The sequence below is a fragment of the Corythoichthys intestinalis genome, chromosome 21, assembly GCF_030265065.1.
Source record: "Corythoichthys intestinalis isolate RoL2023-P3 chromosome 21, ASM3026506v1, whole genome shotgun sequence".
Lineage (NCBI taxonomy): Eukaryota > Metazoa > Chordata > Actinopteri > Syngnathiformes > Syngnathidae > Corythoichthys > Corythoichthys intestinalis.
In genome coordinates this window covers 19,392,927-19,401,589 of record NC_080415.1, presented here as the reverse complement: position 1 = coordinate 19,401,589, position 8,663 = coordinate 19,392,927, and the positions used below count along the sequence as shown (strand labels likewise).

The following is an 8,663-nucleotide window of genomic DNA, read 5'->3' as shown; positions in this document are numbered from 1 at the left end:
CTCCAATAACAGCTGCAAGTCGCTTGGGGTATGTTTCTATCAGTTTTGCACATCGAGAGACTGACATTCTTGCCCATTCTTCCTTGCAAAACAGCTCGAGCTCAGTGAGGTTGGATGGAGAGTGTTTGTGAACAGCAGTCTTCAGCTCTTTCCACAGTTTCTCGATTGGATTCAGGTCTGGACTTTGACTTGGCCATTCTAACACCTGGATACGTTTATTTTTGAACCATTCCATTGTAGATTTGGCTTTATGTTTTGGATCATTGTCCTGTTGGAAGATAAATCTCCGTCCCAGTCTCAGGTCTTGTGCAGATACCAACAGGTTTTCTTCCAGAATGTTCCTGTATTTGGCTGCATCCATCTTCCCGTCAATTTTAACCATCTTCCCTGTCCCTGCTGAAGAAAAGCAGGCCCAAACCATGATGCTGCCACCACCATGGTTGACAGTGGGGATGGTGTGTTCAGGGTGATGAGGTGTGTTGCTTTTACGCCAAACATATTGTTTTGCATTGTGGCCAAAAAGTTCAATTTTGGTTTCATCTGACCAGAGCACCTTCTTCCACATGTTTGGTGTGTCTCCCAGGTGGCTTGTGGCAAACTTTAAACGAGACTTTTTATGGATATCTTTGAGAAATGGCTTTCTTCTTGCCACTCTTCCATAAAGGCCAGATTTGTGCAGTGTACGACTGATTGTTGTCCTATGGACAGACTCTCCCACCTCAGCTGTAGATCTCTGCAGTTCATCCAGAGTGATCATGGGCCTCTTGGCTGCATCTCTGATCAGTTTTCTCCTTGTTTGAGAAGAAAGTTTGGAAGGACGGCCGGGTATCTCGGACCTGCCTGGTGTGTTCCTTGGTTTTCATAATGCTCTCTGCACTTTAAACAGAACCCTGAGACTATCACAGAGCAGGTGCATTTATACGGAGACTTGATTACACACAGGTGGATTCTATTTATCATCATCGGTCATTTAGGACAACATTGGATCATTCAGAGATCCTCACTGAACTTCTGGAGTGATTTTGCTGCACTGAAAGTAAAGGGGCCGAATAATATTGCACGCCCCACTTTTCAGTTTTTTATTTGTTATAAAAGTTTAAATTATCCAATAAATGTTGTTCCACTTCACGATTGTGTCCCACTTGTTGTTGATTCTTGACAAAAAAATTAAATTTCATATCTTTATGTTTGAAGCCTGAAATGTGGCGAAAGGTTGCAAGATTCAAGGGGGCCGAATACTTTTGCAAGGCACTGTATAAAAAAAAAAAAAAGTTGACTGCGATGGCCGACACTTCAAGGATAGGTGGATATTGGACTATTTCTTCAATAAAACACGCAACAACTGTGTCTGCCTCATTTGCAAAGAGACAGTCGCTGTTTTCAAAGAGTTCAATGTGACGCGATAATTATATTATCGAACAAGACACGCTGACATGTACGACAACATTACAGGGAAGATACGCAGCGAGAAATTATAGCAACTTGAGGCTAGTTTAATTTCACAGCAGCAGTATTTCGCAAGAGCCCGAATGTCAAAAGAGGACGCCACAAAGGCGAGATTGTTGAAATTATGAATTTGAAAAAAATAAAAATAAAGCAAATGTGACACACAGAAGGGCTTGCTAAAAACTTCACTTGAGCTTTTCAATCCTCAAAAAAAATTATGCAGTATAAATTTTTAAAAATTTTATTCAAAAGAGTTTTTACTTTTTTTTATAGAAATTATTTTGTTCTTGCTCTAAACTTGAGCAACTTGAGCTGTGGCTGTGGGTATAGTCTACGTTATATTTTAATTTCATTTAAAATTTGTTTTTTTTTTATTGATAATTTATATATTTTAACAATACATTCATATTCCAATTTGCAACTATGTTCTAAAAAAAAATCCTGTTCAAAATAACACATTTTGGAGCTATAATTGCAATACCGTGATACCGTGAAACCGCGGTATTTTTGCTCACGGTTATCGTACCGTCAAAATCTCATACCGGCACATGCCTAATCCTGAGTCCTTCTCATACAACTGTACGGCTGTATAGTGAAGAGGACTCCTTCTCCCGTACACGTCAAAACGCCCTCTTCCTCAATGCAAGACTGAAGTCTGTCATTTTCGTAGCGCGGGATTAAAAAAATTGAATAAATATATCGATCGCTTCTTCACACATCCAAGTGGTCCATTTCATTCAGAAGCATAAAATACCGCGTGTATATTGAAATAAACATGCTTTTTCGTGTCACAGGCACTTCACGGCAAAACACATAGCTTTTGTCTAGCCTGGCTCTGCCAGACTATTCTCCCTGTATTTTTCAAACACTGATAGTATAGTCTGGAAACCATCCCATTAACGGCCTTTTCGAGCAGGTACAAAATCAATCGACAAATCAGATTCGTTTATTTGCGTGACGTGTTCTTCACGAGCAACGTCACTCTTGCGCGTCGAAAGTCGTCTCTTCAGCAGCACAGATGGTGAACGGCAGAGCCGAGAATATGTTCCAATCCACGGTAAAATCAGTTTTAAATGACCAAAAACACATCGACACGAGTCATTGACAACAGTCTGTCTCGCGCTAGCCATGTCGAATAAACTCCGCTCTCTTCGTATGTTTACTTCCGTGCGCAAGTCCATCGTCCTGCGGTCGCCATTTTACTAACGTCACGTCTGCCCGTCGCTGATTGGTCCACTCCGCTGTCTGTTTGCTGTGGCTTGCTCCGCCCTGGAAATTGTTTCCGTGGGAATGGTGGCCAGACTCAATAGCTGGAACAGCGTTGAGTCTGGTGTACCAGGCTAGCTTTTGTCCACCAGCGTCGCTAAAATCGACCAAAACTGAAAAGCTACCAAGTGTTGCTTTAAGTAAAAAAGTGAGTCCTTCATCAACCACTAATTTTGTGGAATCAATTGTACCCATGCACATACACACTAAAACAGGGGTCCCCAACGACCGGGCCGCGCAGAAATAATAAATAATTTATTAACGACTGCGTTCTGGCCGATTGACTTTGGCCTGTGCCGCTTAACACACCAATATCCCTGCCCATTCTAGATATACAACTACAGAATGGGAGGTCGTCATAGAAATGCATTGATTGGACTGTTAGCAGTACATCTTGTTTTGTATATCTATGTGCGCTTGGCCTCGACAATAACGTATGACGTAGGTCGTCGCCCATCACATTTGTTCCCGGAAATAATTAGCCCCCAAGTCCCACACTAGAATGATGTCTTTGGACAGATTTTTTACGGGAAAAAGGGAACCTCACAAGCCAGAAGATGAGCCTACAACCTCGGAGAAAACAAAATCTATGCTACTTCCCAATCACTAAAGACCCACGAACTGCAAAGGAGTGGATTCGTGACCCATATGTGAATAAACCGAGTGATTCGAGCATATCTGTGCAACAGAAATATCAGCTTGTAGAGATCGCAAATCACGGCGACCTTAAACGTACATTTGAGACAACGACTCTACCGAGTTTCTGGATTATAGTCATTTCGGAATATTCTGACATCGCTAGGAGAGCATTGAAACAAACGAAACAAGCTCAGGCCTCCCACTGATTCAGCGGGGCTAAAAACAAATGTTATTTTATATTTGCTGTATTTTTCTGCCGCACATTGCCGGTGTTCTGACAAACTTGGCATGCGCGTAACGTTAAAAATGACCGTGAATGTAGTGAATCCAAAGTACAGACTACTAGTTTTCTTTAAAGAAAGGAAGATTAACTTACATTTGCCATGTTAGCTGCACACAACAACTGCACGCAGCTCTCTCCCTTAACGACTTCGCCGTGTCGTTAAGCATTAATTTACGCCATTTTCGTGTTGCACATGTATGTTTATGATGTAAATAGTTTTTTTTAGCACTGTTGGATAACATTGAGAGTCCAACTGAATATAAAACAGGGCTTTTTTCACCGCCACAAAAGCTTTGGGAGCAAAATTTTATAAGGCTGCAAAATTTGACAGAACACCGGTCCGTGAAAAAAAGAACAAAATCACACCGGTCCGTGGTGCAAAAAAGGTTGGGGACCCCTGCACTAAAAGACTCAAGCACAAGGGGACATGATCGTGGGTATTAATGACATCTCGATAATGGGCGGGTAATCTGGGAAACTCTCACTTGATTGGCTAAAATAGTACCATCGTTGCTAAAATGGCTGCCCCTAGTTACGATGGTCACTCAAACATAGAATGAATGTATGTGTTTTTGTAATTTATAACGTAAACTTCTTCATCTTGGGATAAACATGATAAAGTTGAGTCGCTGCTAATGTTCAAATTTATTATGTACATCTTTGATAATTCTTCTGACTTGTTTTTGAGATTCCCTACTTATTGTTACCAGTGAGGCTAACTGACATTCTTCCACCAATGTCATGGCAGCTGGAACAGCTGACATTCCAGAGCAAAATAAGCACATTACACAGACACAAGCATTATAGTGAATTGGGAACAACACAAAATGTTTTGGAGGGTTATTTTACCTTGGGTGCTTACTTGTTTTCCACCCTTAGAAGAGTACAAGAGAAGACGACCAAACACCAGCACGAAGGCGTCACTTCCTTCCTCTCGGGCTTTCATCCTACATCCGGATGGACTTTGAGGCCTCACTTAGTTAATTGTATGACATTGAAAGACTGTTTTAATCTTTGCATCCTGTATGCGGAGACTCAAGATGATGTATCTAAAAAGAACCCTCCACGCAAAGCACATGTAACTTTGTATTCAATTGATTAAAAGCAATCGAAATACCTATGTAGTATGGGTTTGTACGCTTTGCGGGCGTTACTAAATTCAGCCTTCAGGGGCGACATAAATCTACCGATTGTTACCAACGTTACCTTTACCAGAAAGGACCGCTCTGTCCATATGGCGTTTGATTTATGCCACAATTCCAGGTGCATAATGCGAAATACCGCGTGCGTAGTGTGTTTGAAGTGCAAAAGTACGTGTTCCGTGCGCGCAAAAATGTATTGTATGTGGATGAAAGCTTGTCAACTTTTCCTTGCCCGTGGAATTATTTGTGAATTGATAAATCTAATGCAAGTAACCGTCTAAGTGGGGCATTGAAAAATACTGAACGAAACCCCTTTGTTTCTCCCCACGGATATCTTTAGTAATGAAGATATGATGTGAAGAGAAGCAATTTTGTAGTTGATTATAATAATTAATAATAATATTAATAATTATTATTATTATTAATATAAATTAATATATAATTTGACAATAATAATTTTGACAGCCCTAATATATATATATATATATATATATATATATATATACATACACATATACATATTATATATATATATATATATATATATATATATATATATATATATGAAAACGCGCGGTAATTCATTTTTTAAATTAATCACGTTAAAATATTTGACACAATTAACGCACATGTCCCGCTCAGACAGTATTCTGCCTTTTGCTAAGTTTTACAGCAAGGCTTTTTGTGCTGTAACAGCGAACTCTTGTGGTCGCTTTGCAACATGGTTTATTTTTTTCTTGCCAGCTCAATATGGCTGCATGACGTCTCGGGCTGACGCCTATGTTGTAATGTTGTGCTTATATGATCCTTGAACAAGATTTGTCCGTAAGTATGGTTGTTGTAAAGAATGTACATATTATGTTAGTAAGCGAAATGTTCTATTTTTTGTATGAGACGCTTTTTGTTTATGTTTAGTGAACCTGTATAGCGTGCTAAGCTAACGTTGTTGCTAATGCAATGCTTGTGTACTTTTTTTTTGTAGTTTTATGACGGTCTAAAGAGGACAATGGTTTGAGGCTATTTTATTAATAAATCAGATGAAAAAGGAAGAAGTCTGATTATTAAGGCGTCGTTCACTAGCTGTCTAGCTTTGGAAAAAGTAGACGCTTCGGAGTGTGGACAGCATAGACAGATTTAAATGACAGTAGAGTGAAATGCCCACTACATTCCGTACGTACCGTATGTTGAATGTACAGTGGGGAGAACAAGTATTTGATACACTGCCAATGGGAATTGACAGTCTCAATTCTTGGTTAAAAGCAAAAAAAATGGGCAGTTAGCATTTATTTTACGTAAATATTTTGAATGTGCTGCTAGTCTTTAAGCCACTGTGGCGCAGCCTTACCACAAAGAGCTTTTTACGTTGAAAATTCTTGTGCATAAATGCGCAAATCCATGAATTCTTTATAGATATGGACGTAAAACAGTCTTGATTCTTGGTTAAAAGCAAAAAAAAAAAAAAAAAAAAAAAAACAGGCAGTTAGCATTTATTTTACATAAGTATCAAATGTGCTGCTAGTCTTTAAGCCACTGTGGCGCCGCCTTATCACCACAAATGGCTGTTTACGTTGAAAATTCTTGTGAATAAATGCGTCAATCCCTGAATTCTTTATAGATATGGACGTAAAACAGTCTCGATTCTTGGTTAAAAGCAAAAAAACAGGCAGTTAGAATTTTTTTAACGTAAATATTGTAAATTATGACGCCAATCCCGTAGCAGTTAATTTCTCCCATTGATTTTTTTTTACAATGTTTCAAAATGCATGCATGGTACGAAAATCATAATAATTACCTTGAATCCTCGGACAAATAATTCCTGAGACAATCCTTCCTGTTTGTATGCGGTACAGCTTTTGTACTTTTTCAACCCAAATCCGGTACTGGATTGCTTCATGTGTTTGAGAATAACTGTGACCGACTTTGACGGACTGGAACAGAGTGTGGGACGGCCCCGTACTTGAAGGCGTGGCAGTGTCTGGTGAATGTGTCCCGTCAATATCATCATAAAGTCTATGGCATTTCCATACTAGAAACTGCAATTTCTGGAGAAATTACTATGGGGCTTTGCTGTGTGAGATTCAGATCTTAGATCCGCCCAAGTTGATTTTCGGACATTTCAGGGACACTTCCTGCTGATTTGAGGACATTTGGGGGACACGTCCCATTGATATCATGTGACTTCCTGTTGATTTGAGGACATTTGGGAGACACGTCCTTTTGATTTCAGGTCATTTAACTGTTGATTTGAGCACACAGGTTTTGTTGTTGCCATTGAAAATGAATGGGAAATTTGGACGTACATGGCCGTCAATGGCATGGACGTGCATGGCTGTCAATGTCATCGAATTACTTGGGCGCCAGTTGAATGTTAATGGGCTGTCATGGTAAATGGTGAAAAATCACCAGAACTATGTTTTCCTGTTGTTGAAAATAAATCGGAAATTTGGACGTAAATGGCTGTCAATGGCACCCCATTACAAATGAATGGTACAATTTTTAGCAAATTATGGGAAAACTAAGTTTTTGGCAAATTCTGTAAACAACCTTTATGCCCCTTACCGTCCTGGAATTTTTTATGTTAGATGATGCGATTTGGTCAAAAATGGTTAAACCTGATACATATTGAAAAAAAACAACCCTGAACGGAAATTTAGGGGGGGGGGTCATTCATATAAATTCCCTGCGTTGCACATATACTTCATTAAATTTAATATTTGAATGCTGACAGTGGATTCAACAAGTTGTACCATGCGAAGGTACTTTTTTGAAACAAAATTATGGTGTTGATCTTTTGAACATAACTAAGATTCAGATTAACTCCTGTATATATGTAATTATATATTGACCGCACAGGTAGCCTTACTTTCGCAAGGCATCAAAAAATTGGATAAGACTCTTGTTGTTCCTCCCCACGGAAATCTTTAGTAAAAGGCGAAAGATTTATACGATCTGAAGAGAAACAAGAGTGTATTAGATTCCCATCGAACAACACAGTGAAGTCATTGCACACGCTACTAACTTAACATATGGAGTGCACAAGTATTATTTCATCCTTCTCTCAAAATTCATTCTAGTGACTGCATTGATTTATATACTATATTTGAATTCAGTAAGAATACGATACATATATAGCCATTTAGTGATTGTAAAATTATAGTCTATTCCGCAAGGCATGCTGGGAGATAGGCGAACTCGATTTCATTCGTGGTGTTTGATGCTAGGGAGTTTATCATTATTATTATTCTAAAGTAGTTAATTCCTGTTACTCGAAGTTAATAAAAATAATTTAAAAAATAATTTATAAGGCCAGTGACCACTTTAAATCAACGGTAAACGACGCAATGCATTCTGGGAGGAAAGTGCATTTCATGTTCTCAAATATCTTATACAAGTTTAGATGTCCTGTGGTGGATGCGGCGCTGTAACTGGCTGTCTTGCGACAAAGGAGTTGCTCTGAATTCTTAACAGATTTACAAACGGTTTGGTTTTTTACATAGGCAAGTTGTTGTTGCCAAGAAAGACGACAAGCATTTGCGGAGATTGGAGAAGGGGGGCTGTGCCCTCCCCGGTGGACAAAAAATGTCATTGCATGTATTTGACTTCCCTTTACGTGAATGTGAAAGTTCAGTTTCTGACATAAGGAGGTTAGCGGGGGTTTAATAAGTCGGTTGAGTTGATTTCAACTAATTCTGTGCAGTTCGTAGCTCGAGTCAATGGTGCCCAACAGGATCCTAGCCTGACATTTCCACCACCTTGGGAGGTATTTCGATCCAGGGGTCTCGAGTTCGACAACTGACGACCGCCCACAGTTGCTCGCTGAGTGCATGATATATCTAGCCTTATACATGATATCTATGCACAGATGCTCCTATGAAAGTAACGCGTAA

At 39.4% G+C, this 8,663-nt stretch overlaps 1 non-coding gene across 1 annotated transcript; it reads right to left on the bottom strand.

Moving 5' to 3' along the window:
- Positions 1-7,631: 7,631 nt before the first annotated feature.
- LOC130910069 (U5 spliceosomal RNA) lies at positions 7,632-7,745 on the bottom strand. The gene has a single exon (XR_009061821.1). It is a non-coding gene; the product is annotated as a U5 spliceosomal RNA (small nuclear RNA).
- Between the last annotated feature and the right edge of the window lie 918 nt (positions 7,746-8,663).